The sequence below is a fragment of the Sus scrofa genome, chromosome 4 (genome assembly GCF_000003025.6).
Source record: "Sus scrofa isolate TJ Tabasco breed Duroc chromosome 4, Sscrofa11.1, whole genome shotgun sequence".
NCBI lineage: Eukaryota > Metazoa > Chordata > Mammalia > Artiodactyla > Suidae > Sus > Sus scrofa.
This window is the reverse complement of record NC_010446.5, coordinates 22,488,112-22,505,891: the sequence shown is the minus strand read 5'-3', so window position 1 is coordinate 22,505,891 and position 17,780 is coordinate 22,488,112. Positions and strand designations below refer to the sequence as shown.

At 38.4% G+C, this 17,780-nt stretch overlaps 1 long non-coding RNA gene across 1 annotated transcript in view; it reads right to left on the bottom strand.

Annotated features, from left to right (window-relative positions):
- Nucleotides 1-17,780, bottom strand: part of LOC102157696 — a 339,998-nt gene that overhangs the window by 96,006 nt on the left and 226,212 nt on the right. The gene's annotated exons all lie outside the window — the stretch shown is intronic.

The window sequence follows — 17,780 nt, the reverse complement described above, 5'->3', positions numbered from 1 at the left end:
TAACAAAATCATTGATAGATATTAGATGCATCAGATTCAGCAAAACCTTGAGAGAAGAGAGCCACAAAATAAATACAGTACATACATTTAAACTTGGTAATATATTCACATTCCTCTGAAGAAGCTAAAACACTTGTTTATCTTCTTCTCCTTCTTTTGGAGTAATTTTCTTTAGGCATAAGTTTTAGCATTCAACTTTCCTACTAAACTCTGATGCTCCCCACAGTTTACAGAAAAGTCTAATTTCTTAGCATAGTATTCCAAGTCTCCTATAAGCTTACCCTAATATCTCTTTCTAGGCTTTTTTTTCCTGTTGTATCTACTCAAGCCCATATTGGTAGACTTCTTTTCTGATTCTTTATCTATGTTTATCACATCCTTCCTGCAATATCCTTTCTGAAAGGAATGGGTTTAAATCTGGGCTCCATTACATCTTAGCTGGGATGGTTTAGACATTACTTCATGTCTCAAATTCTCCTTGGTAAAACAGATCTAATAGTAATGTCTACACCATAGATACTCTGTAAATATTAAAAGACAATGCATGTAAAAGACTTAGCACAAGGCATAGCTCAATATCTGGCTATTTTTTCCTGTAAGTTGCATGCATCTTTTTTCAGCCTCATGGAATCTTTCCCGATCTGGATCTTACCTACAATTGAAATGATTCTTTCCATCCTCTGGACCCCCAGAGCACTATGAATATACTTTTTAGGCATTTTCTACATTCAAACTTGTTTTTTAAGGAGGTGGGACATATTTATCTTCCCACTAAAACTACAAACTTAATTTTTGTTGGGGCTACATCATATTTATCACAGTGCTTGCATAGCAGAACATATGTTGAGACTGGCATAATGCTAGCCATGGGTCGAAAAAAGTCAATTAGTCCTGCACCCCAATGTTCACAGCAGCATTATTTAAAATTGTCAAGATATGGAAACAACCTGTCTAGAAAATGGATAAAGAAGATGTGACGCACACACATAATGGAATACTACCCAGCCATAAAAAGAATGAAATTTTTCCCTTTGGAACAACATGAATGAATTGGAGGGAATTAAACTAAGTGAAATAAGTCAGACAGAAAAAAAAACAAATACTGTGTGATATCTATGGAATCTAAAAAATACAACAAACTAATGAATATAACAAAAAAGAAATAAACTCACAGATACAGAGAACAAACTAGCGATTATCAGTGGGGAGAGAGAGGAGATGGGCAATAAAGGGGTAGAGAATTAAGTGGTACAAACTATTACATATAAAACTATTATGTATAGGCTACGAGGGTATATTGTACAACACAGGGAATACAGCCAATATTTTATAATAACTATAAATGGGGTATAACCTTTTAAAATTGTGAAACACTATACTGTACACCTGCAACTTATGTAATGTTGTCCGTCAACATACCTCAATAAAAAACTAGTCATAGAGAAAGGGGGGAAAAGTTAATTAATCCTCATCTCTGCCCTCAACAAGCTTCTAGTCTAATGAAGAAATTCAGCCTTACAGATCATCCTCTATAAATGTTTGTTGAATTAAATGCAGTCTGTTTTCCAGTGTTTACTTTTTAAAGAAGTTCTACAAATCCCAACCAGATCCTTGCCTCAGGTTGTTGACCAAGAAGCAGAGGCTAAGATAGGGAGTATCACGCAAATGATTTAAAGCGGGAGCACCCCTCGGGAGAACAGCTAAGGATGGGCTGGGATGGTAAAAGAAGTCTAGTCATCTGACTGCATGGGGAGCTCTGGAGCCAAAATTGTTCTACAGAGGTCGTCTTGCCCAGCAGCAAGGGAACTTGAATGTGCACCCCCTGCAACCCCCTTCGATCCAATAAACTTGCTCATGGCTGGATTTGGAGGAAAGCCCCTATACCTTCCTGGCATTTCCATCCTAGACAGGTCTCATCATCTGAGTGAGAGCTTCCAGAAAAGGATGCAGGAATGAGCAAAGCAAAACAAAACAAAACAAAAAAAGATAAACTAAAGAAAGGAAAATGTAGAGAAAAGAATAAGGTGTTGTGCATATGGAACTTCACATAATTCCTGGGGAAAGATGACTTTTATCAATGATCTGGACATTTGGAAAAGAGATTTGTTTTCCCCCTATTTTCCACTGGAGAGAGCATTGTTTCTTGGAGACAAGGAGCTTCAGAAACATCAAGTAGTTCAAAGTTGCTGATGTTCCAGAGGGTTTGAAGACAAAAGGTAATTTATGTGCTAAGGGAAGCAAGGGAAAGCTGCTGAACATGTGCTAATTGGCTCAGAAAAGACGAAACTCTGCGTATTTTAAATATATCTCATCTACTGGGTCTCCTAACTGCATGAAGGTAGGAAGTTTCAGGGACGGAAAAGCAGTGTCCCAGTAGAAAGGCTCAGTTTCTGGGGATTTAGGTATTTTCCCTCCTCATCTTCCCATTTTAGTATTACTGAGGGTAAAATGCAGCTCCCACCAACAAGAGGCTTAGGAAGATTTCTTTTTGGTTTGCTTGTTTTCATGTTTTTAATATCCATAGGGTCTGGGGTTTATTGAGTGGAACTCCTATTGTAATTCATTAGAGCTATTCCAGATTCTCAGCATCTAGAGCAGCCAAGAATCTTGTGGTTTTCTCTCAGTTGTCCCACCATGCACTTCTGGGGACCAACATGATAAAAGGCAAAAAAGCAAAAAGGAAAATCCTTTACATGTCGTTTTAAAAAATCAATTACAGAAGGACAGGAAGAGAAATACATGGCTTGACTACACTTCCTAGGGAAAAATAAAAGGCCTGGGGCTTCAGACCACAAGTTCAATAAAAGCCATGAGTATAATGCTACTGTTTTAAAAGCTAATGCAAACTTAGGCTGCAATGACAGAAACAGCATTTCTAAAGCAAAAAAAAAAAAAAAAAAATGATAGTTTCGGGGTTTTCTGCCCTTCTCAGGCCACATCTGGCTTATTGTATTCTCAGGATGGAGGAGAATGTCCAGAGGAGAAAAGCCAGAATGGTGAAACATCTGGAAACTAAGTCAAATTACTGGCTGAAAGAACTAGAGATTTTTGCCCTGAAGGGAGGGGAGATGTGAGGTGGAAATTAGAAGAGACAGAGTAGCCTTCCTCAAATAGAAAAGTTGCACTGGGGAAAAAAAAACAGAGGTTTATTTTATCTGATATAATATAAAACAGCATTGTTCAGAATAAGGGAGAATGGGGCAATATTATAGAGAGGACTTGCTATCGGAAGGTTGAGGCTTGCTATCGGGAAGAACTGTAACAATTATAAATGCCCAACAATGGCTGGATTAAATCAAACGTACTGAGTTTCCTATTACTGAAGGTATTCAAACACAAGCTGAATGATAGTATGACAGGATCATAACATGGTAAGAAATTTTCTCCAGTGGGAAAGAGGTTGGACTCAAAATCTATAAGGAATCTGAGGGTGAAATAGGGATTTAATAGCTGAGTATGTTGGGGCGAAGTCAGGGGGGTTCATCATTGTTCTTCTTGCAATTTAAATTTAGTGTACATTACATATTAAATGCAGTCTGGGAGCAATACAGAGAAGATTACTCTTTGATCAAGTATTTTTTAACATTGTTGACTTTCTTTGCACTGATTTTCTGCAACCTTTTTTCTAAACATAGTTTTACTCTCATTGACATGTAATGAACCTGATATTACCATAAAACTATGAATTTTAGAATTCATATTTGTGCCCTAGATTTTAGTTCCCAGCATAATTTTTCTGTTGGAAGAATGTTTAAATTACATCTGAAGTCACAATATATCAAGGTCATGGCATTGTTTGCATAAATAGCTGACTTTATCACCATGGATGAGCTGATCAGTGCAGTTGAATCAACCAATTTGGGCAAACAATCTGACTGAATTTCTTAAACAATCCAATCATCAAATATTTATTTATCTCTTCCTGTGTGCAAGAAACTATAGGGAGACCAAGCTCTGATGAAATGGCTGGATAAATACTGCAACATAAGAGCATGCAAAAAATAAATTCAAACCAAAAGTATTAATAACTAGCATGAAACAACAATAAATCTGCCATAGGGCAATAGAGAACCAATTAGAAAATTACTACTTAATGTGTCCAGGAATTTCATTGGATATAAGCACCTTTAGAATAGGATGGTTAAATTAGACTTTAAAAAGGAAATGAAGTTTGTGATGGGATCTGAAAAATAGATGACATTTCAATGGGCAAAAGGAATGGCATTCCAAGTACAATGGTGTGAGAGAAAAAAGGGACAGTGGTAAAAAAACTTCAAGGCATATTTAAGAAAACAGAATAGTTTGGTTGAAGGCAAAGGTGTTTAGGAGGCATTGTAAAACAGTGGTTAAGAAAATAGCTTAAGGGGAGTTCGCTGTTGGTTGATAGGTTAGAACTCTGCACCTTCACCACTGTAGCCCAGGTTCAGTCCCTGATCTGGGAACTGAGATTCCACATCAAGCCACTTCATGCTAAGGAAAAAAAAAAAAAAAAAAAAAAAAAATGGGAGGAGTTAAGGAATTCCCTGGTAGCCTAGTGGTTAAGGACTCCACATTGTTACTGCTGTGGCTCAGGTTACTGCTGTGGCTCAGGTTTAATTCCTGGTCCAGGAACTTCTGCATGCCATGTAGGTTAAGCCCTGGGTATAAATTCTATCTCTATGACCATGTAACCTTGTGTGAGCTATTCATATCTACCTGAGTGTCTTCCTTGTGTAAAAAATGGAAATAATAATATCTACTTCCTGGTTGTTATAAGGATCAAATTAAATTAAGTAGCTAAAGCACTTAACATGGTATATGGCAGACTGAATACTTCACATGTGAATATTCACATGTTGAAATCCTAAATTATCAAGGTGATTATATTACAACATGGAATTTTGGGGAGGAGATTAGGTCATGAATCATGGATGGGATTAGTGCCCTTATAAAAGAGGCTCAATCAAACTCCCTTAGCCCTCCTAACATGTGAGGTCATAGCAAAAAGGCCATCTAAGGAAGTGGGTCCTCACCAGAAACTGAACTCCTAATGCCATGATTTTGGAATTCACAGCTCTAGTATAAATGTCTGTTGTTCACAAACCATTGGTCTATGGTATTTTTTTATACTCGTCCAAACGATTAAGACAATTTGTGCTAATATTAAGATTATTCAAGGAGTTCCCATCATGGTGCAGCGGAAACGAATCCAACTAGGGACCATGATGTTGCTGGTTCGATCCCTGGCCTTGCTCAGTGGGTTAAGGATCCAGCATTGCCATGAGCTGTACTATAGGTTGTAGACGCGGCTCAGATCTGGTGTGGCTGTGGCTGTGGCTCTGGCGTAGGCCAGCAGCTGTAGCTCCGATCGGACCCCTAACCTGGGAACCCCCATATGCCACAGGTGCGGCCATCAAAAGACAAAAGAAAAAAAAAAGATTATGCAAGAAAGTAAAGTATGAAATAAAGTCAGAAGAGGGATGTAGCCCATGGGTTTGAGGTTGAAACTATTACTGAAAGGCAATGAACAAGAGAGGAGAAGCTGGACAGTGATGTTTTAGAAAGATGCATTAGATAGCTTTGCAAGAATTTGATTGGTGGAAAGGACTAGAGTTGGGTGAGGAATAAACTACAGGCAGAGCAAGTGATAGGAAGATATTGACAAGGTGCATATTTGACATTGGCAGTGCCTGGATAGCAGTGGGTGTGTCAAGTCAGAAAGCAAAGCAAAAATACAATCAAAAGATATAGAGAGACCATCTAGACATGGGAAAAATCAGACTTTTGAATCAAAGTTGATGGCCCAGTTTATACCTTGAAAATTGAGAATGTCGGAAGTAGCAGTAGAAACTGTGAAGTTAGGATGAGGGCAAGATGGGAAGGAAAATGGGGATTTCAGTGTATATCTATAAAATTAGAGGTGACATCAAAACACACATATACAAATGACCTTTAGAAACCCATATATTTTTTTGCCTATATTTGCCTTAGATTTTTGGTAAAACTGGAGAACTTGTTGATCACATGATACACTCTTTTACACAATAATATGCATTATTGTTTTGATCTAAATAAAAACACTGGGACACGCTGCAGAAGAGGCTTGCGGCAGATTAAAAATGAAACCACCTCAATGGCAGCTTCAGAGGCCTGGATGTTTCTCTACAAGGTTACTGACTGTGAGATGTGAAAAACGGCATGAAAAAGCCCGCTCCATCTAGTTGGCAAATAAAAGGAACTCACATATCTTTCTGTGGGATAATTAATACAGATCACATCGAAAAGAGTCCTTTAAATTGTCCAGTTTAAAGAGAGAGGTGACGGAAAGTCTTTTCTGTTCTGGAAAAATTTTAAAAAGGAAAGAGTTTTAAAAGAAAGACTCCAGTGTATATGCTTCTAATTACACTGTTATGAACAAATGTTTTATAAATAAAAACAGAAGTTTGTGAAAATGTCCCAAATACTGAGGATGTATACAGTGCCTGGCAAATGTGGAATTTTTTTTTTTTAAATAGAAATAATTAACAGAGACATTAACATCTAAGAATAAGTTGTTTTGTTAAAATAATTACTTTGAAAATTTACTTACAGCACAAAATAGTAAATATTGAAAATATTATTTATGAATATTATCCATCTCTCATTGAAGTTAAAAGATTTATATTTTTTTCTGATGGATCAAAGTTTAACATCTACAAATCAAGAAAAAATACATAAGTCCTTTCTTGAAAATACACTATATGAGAGAGATTATACTCTAATGTTTTTAAATTTTATGCTTGATTTGATTGATAACATATGAAGGGGTTACAAAAAGAAAGATGTTTTTAAGTAGTTGCTTCCTAGCCTCTCCTTTAAATAAGCAGATGAACTGTGGGACTTTAAACAAAAATTTCATTAGTGATGTATTAAAATATATGAAAAATCTACAATCGATTAACCTAGGTATGGCAAAAATAAAAAAAAAAAAAAAAAAAAAAAAAAAAAAAAAAAAAAATTACCTAGGTAGGCAAAATTGAAACTACACTACTTCAACAATTATTATTTTTTAATACTTGACATTTGGTCTCTGTCGGCAGATGGGAAATGATGAATATATTCAGAGTCAAATTACAGGAGAGGCAATAATTTATATTACCTGAGTGGTAAAACACTGCTGGATTTCAATTAGTCTATCATAGGCAGTCTCAATCATTTTTTCTCCTGCTTTTGCTTCTTGAACAGTACTACTATAAATGCAACGTTCCTGGTAACACCATTAGAGGTTGGGTATCACCCTAATACTTCATCGAGTTTCCAAAGACAGCAGAAAATAAAAGGCGAAACTGTAAATGCAAGAAGGTAGAACACGTTTTTCAAAATGAAACAATCCTTGCTTTGTTTGTGCAATGTTTAAGGAGAAGGAAAAGGATGACTTTTCAGGGGCATTTTCCAGCATGGTAATACATTTTGAAGGCTGTTTTTTAATTAAAACCAACCAAAGCAAACAAATTAATAAATTCAAAGTTAGGCATGTGTAATCTGACAGTACAGTGACCTTGGGGGGTCATATTAATATTTTCAAAGAGATAGAGCACAATATGACTTTAGCAGCTTTGGGGACAGAAACTTTGAAACCATGGTGGATTGGAAGAATTATTCGAATCTGATGAATCAATTTTGAAATTCTCAGTAAGTCTTAGTATAAATTCAAGTGCTAAATGGGAGAAGCTCACAGTGAAAAATCACAGCAAAGGGAGAGTTTGTTCACGATTTCAAGTATCAGGCACAAAAGAAATTTCTTTATGAAATTGCCAGTGTTCATATATGCAAGCACTCTCTCTCTCTCTCACTCACACACACACACACACACACACCTGGGAAGTGAGATGGAAGGTAGGATGGGAAAGGGAGCTTCTCATAGCCACTAATCCATTCTCCTTTGAACAGCCAACAGCTCTGCTGTCAGAGAAGCTTGCACTAATGCCTCAGGAAAATCAGAAGGTCTTGCTAGGCAAAGAAAGAAAGAAAGGAGGTTTAAAAAGTCTCTAAGAAGCATAGGAGATCCAATTCTTTCTTTGGAACAGTGAAAAGGGCTTATACCTCACATCTAACAACAGTAGGTAGGTTCACTGATTTTTCAATGTCCTGGTGCCAATTCTGAATCATTGGAGCTTTGCTTTTTGCGGGTTTTTTGTAAATTTCATGACAATTACCATGAACAGTTTTCATGAAATTCAGGGCCCACCTATTCAGCAGATTCCTTGTCACCAAGATCACTGTTAATGTAGGATGAGGGAGGTATCAATACATAGAATACTTTGGAAGATTACTCACCAACCAAGCAATTGCGTGGCAAAATGGCACATTTTAATCTGGTAAGCAGAATATTTGTCCCATGTACAAAGTCAGGTAAAGGGTTCACCAGGAAGGAAATGTGGAATACACAGCAATTAATATACCCTTGTGACACTTATTTCTAGCTTCTAATATAATACTTATAGTAAAAATTAAAATAATTTTGATACATACATGTTTTCTCTCCCAGGTGGGCAATGTGCTATTTAACAGAACATATCCAGGACTACAGTACAGTCAGATGTATGTGTGCTCACATCACTGCTTTACTACATCCTAGTTGTGCATCTTTGTCAAGTTTTTTTTTTTTAAACATCTTAATATGCCTATTTGTTTACAATAAATGCAAATGCTCACCTTGAAGGGTGTTTGTGAAGATTAGAGATAAGAGACATCAACAACTAGGATCATAGCCGGGTCACAAATTTGTAACAGATTTAATGCTATGATTCTAAGAAAACCATAGGCAATCTTTAAATCAATATTCTGAGGTATATTTAACTATCTACCTCACCTAACACCTACCATAACAGCAGCAGGTCCATATCATCTCAGTATAATTGTATGTGTCCAGCATTGATTGAGACAGGACCAAAAAAATGAGCAACAAAGCAAGAGCAGAAAGAAGGAGCAGCTTTGAATAACTAGGGAAAACTATTCTCTTCTTGGTCCTATGAAAGTAGTTCATAAACCAGGACTCCCCCTTCTTCCCTAGGGTCTAGATGAGCATTGTCTAGTAGAACTTTCCAAGACGAAGGAAACATTCTATATCTCCACTGTCCCATATGGCAGCCAGTAGCCACACATATCTATTGAGCCCTTGCAATGTGGCTAGTGTGACTGAGGAACTGAATCCTAGTTTTACTTAACTTGAAGAGATTTAAATTTAAAAAGGCACTTACACCTAGAAGCCATTGCATTAGATGGTGCAAGTCTAGATGTTAGGAACACACGGAAATACGTAAGATACAGAGTAAATGCTATGGTGACCCAGGCAAACTCGGGTAGCTCAGACAATCTCCTGGGTTGACAATTATTTTTTAAGTTAAAGCTGTCATTGGTGGCCTCTGCTCCAACTCTTGGGTGACTTATTTCTGCTTCTGCTATTTTGTCTAATTTTAACTTGTGGCTCAATTCCCTCCTCTTGAAGCCAAGAATTGACTTGCCTAGGTTTCTTAGGGCACTGCATCCATAAAAGTGGGCAGAGCTCTTTCCCCATTGGTTTAACATTTCTTAGTAGGCTCCCAAAAAGACATTCTTCTTTCAGTTTCTTTCATTATTCTTTGTGTGTGTGTGTCTGTCTGTCTGTCTGTGTGTGTACCAATACATTATTATTCTAATACATGCTACAGTATATATTTCTATGTAACTATACTATTATAACTCATGACTAAATTTTCTGTTACTTACAACCAACTCTCTCACGAAGGTTGGAGTTCCCCGGACTGAGAAAATCCTCATAGTAGTACCACATAGCACCACATCCCAAAATCTTTTTCTTTCCCCCCACTGAAGCAATAGGAAACCTAAGTGCCCACACCAGAAATGATAGATGCTGCTTATGGATTATGGCACTCTTTCCCACCGGGTCTTTCTAGAGCCTCTGAATCCTCCTGAATACAACCCTAAAAAGTAACAGCCACTTGTTTTGTTTTTGCTATATGATATGACATACATTTACTTTCAGGGGCACATTTTCTTTTTTACCCCAGAAGGAGTCCCTCACTTTATAAGATTATAAAGTTGAGGCGTAAGGTGACCTTTGTCCTCATTGTTCAAGAGTCCAGGTTCTGGGAAACAATGGTAAGTATGACAGGACTTCTTCCAGGAGGCCCTTTGGGTGTGTATGAATACACAACTTTTGGCAGCCTCCTCTGGCATGGCAGAGCTTCACACACAAATTAGTTAGGACATCCTCTTGGACTTGACCTGACTAACTGAGAAATCCTAAATATTAAAAACCCTGCCAAACACAGGTTAAAAAAGTCCCTTAGTGACCCTTGGCTAATGACTAGATAGTTCATCTTGACTCTTAAGAAGTTAGATTTTTTTTTTTTTTCCCTAGCAGGATCCTGCTCCATTCAAGTGGCCATTTTAGAAATGAATTTCAGATGCTACTTGCAGTTCAGAAGCCAGTTCAGAAACTTTCTGGCGACCCAATTTAAAAGCTAAATTTGAAGGATGGAATTAAACTACTTTAAACTTTTATCCCCATATGTCTTATAATTAAATACATTGGTCTCGATGTTGCCATGCATTTGGATATGAACAACAAAAAGAAAGAATAAAATCAAAGCTACATGTGATCAATGAATTTCTGGGTCTGTATACCGATCTTTTGTGTTTCAGTTAGAGATAGGAGTATCACAAAGCACACAGGACTCCCACAAACACTCTGCAGACCTGTGTTTCACTGTTCTAGAATCTAGGAAGAAGAGAGAGAACTAAGAAAGAAGAACACGGAAAAGGGAAAGACGATAATAATGATGTTGCCTCTGAATGCTTCTGTCCTTTCTACGCTTTTTAAAAATTGCTCCCCAAATCATTAGCTCACAGTTAGTCATTCATTTTTGTTGTGATTTTATCACTTGCCCTTGTTAGTTGTGAATATTGCACAATTAGCACATTTCTGAAAGCCCCGATGGCCATGTCCTCAAGCTTCCTCCTCAGTTCCTGGAATTTATGCCATAGGACCTCAGCCCTATTTCTGTCTGTGGTTTTGATTCCGGCTCAGATTCTGACTACAGAGACATCCCCTCTCCTTGGCGAATACCTTTTTCTCCCTGTGGTGGTGTTTCCAGTCCAGCTTGAGGAGTCATAAAGTGCTATTAAAACAGTCATCCCTCTTAGCCTGTCCCTCGGTCGTCATCACACAGTATCGCTATTGTCCAGGGGCTGGAGGCCGAGGCTGAAGCTGAATCGGAAAGTTGGTTTTAGGATTCCTGCAGGGCCAGGGAAAATAAATCCCTCAGCGAGAATATGGCTTGGCGTCAAGCAGCTGTAGAACCGGTCCGTGAACAGGGTCCAGGGGCAGATAATTTGGGTGAGTGTGCATGGCTACCAGACCTCAGTTTCATTTGACTAATATGTTCTTTTCCATCCAACTGAATGGATGACCACAGTGTCAAATAAATAATGCGTTGCCACATTGGGCCCAACAAGAAAAATACTGGGTATCAATAAGCAAGTGGAAGCCCACATGAAAGCCCAACTGTGTTTGAGAAAAACAGGACTGAGCCCTCAGGTACCTTGAAGCGCAGACATGCGTCTTGTCAAAATGTTCTAGGAGCCAAGTGTGTGGAGTTCCCGCTGCTGTGACAACACTCTAGCGTCTGAAGCTCATCCAACATGGCCACAGACCCAAATTAAACCTGAGGTATTTGTGAAGGCAGCCACAAAGGTGGGACAATGGTTCATCACCCAATTCAGAATGTATTCAGTCAATGTTCATTGAATGCCTCCTGGTTGCCAGGCACAGAGGGGGCCTCTGGGGCTGGCAGGGAGAATAACAAGGGTGGAGAAGAAATAAAAAGTGAACAAGGCACAAACTCTTGGCTCATGTTCAGGTGGAAGACACAAACACTCACAGAAGATTCTTATATCAGGCAACAAAGGATTATAATAGGTATACAACTGCTAAGGAGCAAGAGGTAAGAATAGGTTGGTCTGCTAGGAAACAGCATGGGGGACGTTTTCATGAAGTGGTGGCATTTGGGCTCTGCCTGAAAATAGGCTGATCCAATGCAAATGCTACTTTCAGAACGTATGAAATATACATTACAAATCATGAGAGATCCCCCCAAACCCTTCTCAGTCTGTAACACACATCAGCGTCAACGGCGTTATGTAACTTTGTTAGAAGAATAAGAAAAATAAGACAGGAATAATAACCACTGTCTTACGCATTTTACACATGCCGGTTAACTGGATTCTCATGAGATTTCCATGCTGTAGGTATTATCTTTGCTTTAGAATAGTGGGAATGAGGCACAGAGAAGTTAAAAATTGCCTAAGGTCAGGCTGTAAGGTCAAACAAGGTGCTAAATGCTTCAGGCTGGTTCTCACAGCAGCCTTTGCACTGAGCTGTGTGTGGTTGTTTCAGAGTAAGGAAGGTGAGAGGGTAAGGACTGTAAACTTAGACAAGCTTAGTCTCCTCTCAGAAAGATGTTTCAAATGGAAGACTAAGTATAGCTATTTGTCCGGTGGCAGGGAAATACATGTGTGGTATATTTAGAGAAGGCAAATGAAATACGGTACATATCAAGGGGTTTGATATTAACTCTCTAGAAATGCAGAGACACTCATGAAAATAACATTATTGGAAATTATATATATATATATATATATATATATATATATATATATATATATTTACATGCTCTGGTGGCACCTGGATGCAATGGCGGTGGGGAAAAGGGTACTAAGAAAGACTGCTTAATGACTGTTGAAATGATCTCAGTCAAGGTGGTGGCACTGACTAAGGGGGAGACATTTGAAAGATATTCTGGAGGTAGAATCAAGAGGATTTGATCACTGATCTGGCAAGAGATCTATGGTCTAGTGAGAGAAATAAAAGCTAACTCCAAGATTTCTCACTCTGCCCACCATGCAGGAATATGCTTGGGGCCACCTACCAAAATAGGAAAAGTAGAATTGGTAGGTTTGATGGAAAAAAATTAATTGGTTTCAGTATAAGTATGAGGGGGGCTACTAAGAGGAAAATGTCTATTAGGTAACTCAACATAGAATTCTAGAATGATCCACCACCCTATTTCTTTCCTATTTTGCTCAGTGGTTTAGAGAGGAAACACCAGGTCAAGCCCTGTCCTTCAATATACAATTCTAGAATGAGCCTCTACCCTATTTCATTGCCTAGCATTCGGGGACATTCCTTGGTGGAATACTACTACTGTAGCTGGCATATCTTTATAGGGCTGACTTGGTGACAGATGCTTCTAACAATCACATATTAATCTTTACCACATGCTTAAACTGAAGGCACTCTGTTAACCCAATGTCTCAGATGAAGAAACTGCAGCACAGAGAGTATAAGTCATCTTTCCAATGCGGCACAGCCAGAGGAGTTCCAGAGAGAAATTCTTCCCTCCCTAAGCAGCATTTGCCATGTCCACGATTTCAGGCTTCTGTGACTGCATTTCCCTTTCTGAAAGTGTTGCTACCTCTTCTGGAATTGGGGAGAAGAGAGAGGCTGAGGATGCACGTGTAGGTGAGGGCCTGCCACATTGTGACATTCCTACCCTTTGACCTTGATAAAACTTAGTACCCTTGTTCTTGACTTGAAAGTTCTGCAGGACAGATCATCTCCCCGAACTTCCTTTTCCCTCTCTATAGTATGGAGTGATAACAGTTCTTGCTTACTAAGATGGTTGAGAGGATTAAATAGGTTCATACATCTAACATAGGTACATATTCCAGAAATGTGAACTAAGATGATGACATTCAAGACAAGGAGAATGAGGGGAAGGATGACTACCTATTTATCGCTACACTATTTTGCTCAGTGGTTTTAGCAAACACCAGGTCAAGCCCTGTCCTTCAAAACCACAATCACAGAGAGAGAGAGAAAGAGAGGGTAAATTATTGCTGGTGACCCAGATTTAGAATCTAGAGGTCTCTGACCTATGCATTTTGGGAAATAAGGGGCGGGGGCAAGACTGTGGTGGCAAATTGAGAAGCAAGAGAAAGGACCTTTTGTCTGGATCCAGGCAGCTGGCAAAGCGCCTTATCCCTGAGTTAGCCTCCAATAGCACCAAAAGAGATACAGGGAATGAGACTTTTCGAGATGATGGGGTTAAAGGACATAGAAACCCAACACTCTGGTCCTTAGGTGGACCTGTTCAGGTACCAACAAGAGCCTGGACTGGGTCCTATAAGGGGAGAAATTCTAGGGGACCAGCCCAAGTGCAGGACAGTCTTTGTTCGGACGTTTAAAACTGAGGAGGAAAAATGCTGGAAACATAAAAGACCAACTTGGACCATCTGGTTCTGTAACAGTCCCCCATCAACACGTCCTCACTTGATGAGGCCAATATAATAAATGAGGATAGATGCGTTTCGCTCCTGTCAACAGCCATACGAGAGGAAAGATAAGAGAAGCTTTTGAAATCGTAGAGATCTTTTGGCTTTAGCTATTCCAGAGGCAATTAGTTCCATATGGGAAGCAAATCCACGAGGATAGATTTAACTATCAATTCTGTAGCTGCTTATCATGAGGCAGTATATTCTGTAACACACGCACAAAAGCCGGATCCTGTTTCTGCGACACCTGCTTTCACCCTCACCAGGCAGCAATGAATTAGCCTTAGGTCTCTGACACTTCATGTGTCAACTCATTTTAAAGAAATGAATTAATTATCCCTGGAATTGATAGGAATAATAATAAAATGCTTTTTAAAACAAGCCAAATTGGGGCAATGCAATTTGCATGCAACTCTAAAATGCTTAAAACACAACATAATAAGTCCAAACATATCCCCTTCTGCCGTGGTAAACAGCTAAGTGAGCCACTGAAAGAGGCTTTCAAACTTTCAGATGTTCTGTGATGGAACTTACAGTGGGTAATTCTGAAGAAAAGAAATAAGACAACGGATCATTCATCCCTCCACGCTCCTACAAGTTTTCCCTTATAAGCATCCTGGTTTTATCCATTCTTCTATTTTGAGAGAGTTAAGAAAAAGGGAGGGTGAGGGGTGAAAGATAACAAAATAAGGAAGAAATGAAGGGTGATAAGAGGATAGGGAAATCACTGGAGAGAAAAAAAGAAAAACAGAAAAGAGAAAGAGGAAGAGAGAAAAATCTAACACCCCTCCTCACTCCTTCCATTCTTTCAAGGTCGGTTCCTTTTTAATAACTGCACACTCATGTGCACGGTGAGGAAAGGGGGACTGAGCATGGCAGCAGGAGCTGGCCTGGACAGGTCACACAAAGCCAAGGAACCTCAAAGACTCAGAAGATTTCTGAAAAGACCCATAGGATAAACCCATGGCCTTCAGGATTTGGCAAAGAAAATTCAACCCATTATTCAAACATTTTGTGCTAAGCGAAGTGCAGTGCATTTTGTTAGGCAGTTCCCCCTTAATTTCCAAACCCATGTGTATTTCCAAGGGAATGTGATCCATATGTTTCTAATTCATTTACATTTAAATCATCATAATGCTGTTTTGCTGAGCTATTTGATGTCCAAGAAGCCTATGAGGCCTTTTACAAGCCCTTTTAAAGGCTTTCTCCTTTGAACCTGCAAGTCATGGTTTTCCTGTACAGAATGTGAATTAAAATAAAGAAAGGTTACAGTTTCTCTTCGAACTAAATTCTTCTGTATTTAAATGGATAATAATAATGACAACCATTAAAATAATGTGATCTCTGAGGCAACCTTACATATAATTTAGAAAAATCTATCAGTTGGAAAAAAAAATTGTTCCAACTTTTCCAATGCAACAGCCACAAATAGTAATGGCTGGATTCTACTCTGTTTGCAGATTACATTTAAAATATTATTTGCTTTTTTAACCCTGGGATTTTTCTAAAGCCCAACCTAATTTTCTTCAGACTTTGAACACATTCATGGATACTTACTGTGACTACCCTATATTTTTAAAAGAAGTTTTGAATGTCTTTGTGCTCAAATCACCTAAGTCCTCAATAAATTTAGGAAGCACCAGACTACTGAATGCTCTTTAAAAAGTAATAATCACAATATTATCCACCATGTATTTAGTAGATGGATATGGGCTAGGCACTGTGCTCAATGCTTTATATTTGCAACACTTCCTAACTTAATATTTGAAACAATGGCAATATTAAGTTTATCGTGATTGCTACCCATTTCACAGATGCAGAAACTAAGGCACAAAATATTGGGACATTATTTGATTTAAGGAAACTTGTTCAACTTCACACTGCCAGCAATCAGAAGAACAGACATCTAGGGTTAGCAATTACTATTTGTACAGCTTCCAGAAGGGTTGCTCTTAAAACAGGAGGAGTAAAACACCGTATCAACTTCTTTTGCTCATTGAGTTTCTACTATCTTCTAGCTACTGTGCTAAGAGCAGTGGAAAACAAAATCAAGCAAAACATCATCCTCTTACTAAAAGAGCTCTGAGTTAAGTGGTCTGATAATATGTAATTGTCGATGCAGTGTGATTGTGTCCTACAATTAGAGACTGGAGGTTAGTGTGTGTAGAATTATGTTGGGAGATGAGGTTCAGGGTTCATTTTGAAGAATCAAGAACACACATAAATGATTTAGGCTTAAACGTGTCCCATGGGCTTAATATCCATTGGTTTCTTCTTCTATAATGCTTGGAATTTGCTGAAGGCAAGGACCAAGTGTTTTGTTTTCTTGGAAGAGAACTCTGGAGAGCAGTGCAAAGAATGAATTCGGAGACATCTAAGATGAGGAGGCCAGCTAGAAGGCTGTTTCGATAATCTAGTAATGGATGGATGGAAGGCAGGGGATTGGGGAAAATAATTACAGAGAACCCTATGCTGCACATTTTCTAAAAAATTATGAAACACTTGCCCTTTTAAACAAAAAAGAAAAGCTCATTTTGCTATATTTGCTGAAAACTCAAATTTCTCTCTCACTTCCCAGTGTAATGTCTGTGCACCCGCAGACATACACATTCGGCCATCGATACTAAACACTAGCTTAATGATCATGTGAGCAGAAATGCTTTTTTCTGGATTACCATTTCAACTCAAGAATGATTTTACACTGGGCTTTGTTTTTCTCCATTGATACTAAGAAAATGATCTAATGTAATGACTTTTCAAGAAAAAAAGAGAAAAGTAAGAACTTCCAAATAGAAAAGGATCAAAATTATGCATATAAAATAGTTTTTCTCCATTCCATTGGTGGCCCATCATTATCAACACCAGCATTATATATATTGAGTATGCAAAGTCATCAGAAAATTGAGAGATCCCAAAATATCTGTCCATCTAAACATATCCCCTCACTTGCTAGTTTGGATTATTCTTAAAAGCCATAGTTTAGTATTTAAAAAAAAAAAAGTCTTTGTTATTTGGGGCCTGGGGTTTGAGGGGTCAAGGAAATTTTCATTAATGTCTTAACCTTCCTTGATTGGCACTTGTGACAAATGAGGTAAATGAATTAACTACATGTAATCCAGTATCTTAGACCTCTTTTTCCTCTCTTCCCAAAGTTTCCCATTTGGCACCATTGCATTATTGCAATATTTGCATGAGTTCATTTCCTGTTACCACCCCTACTATAACCCTCTCACCTGAATCCTGGTTCTCAACTTCTAATCCTGTCCTGTTACCATCCCTTCTCCACACAACCCCACAGAATAATTACTTACAAAAATAAGAAAAATGATGTCACTTAAAGCCTTTCAATGGAATGGCATATCATTGCTTCTCATATTTATAAAAGTGAAATTTTGTGATCCAGCTCCAGCCCAGCCACAAGCTAC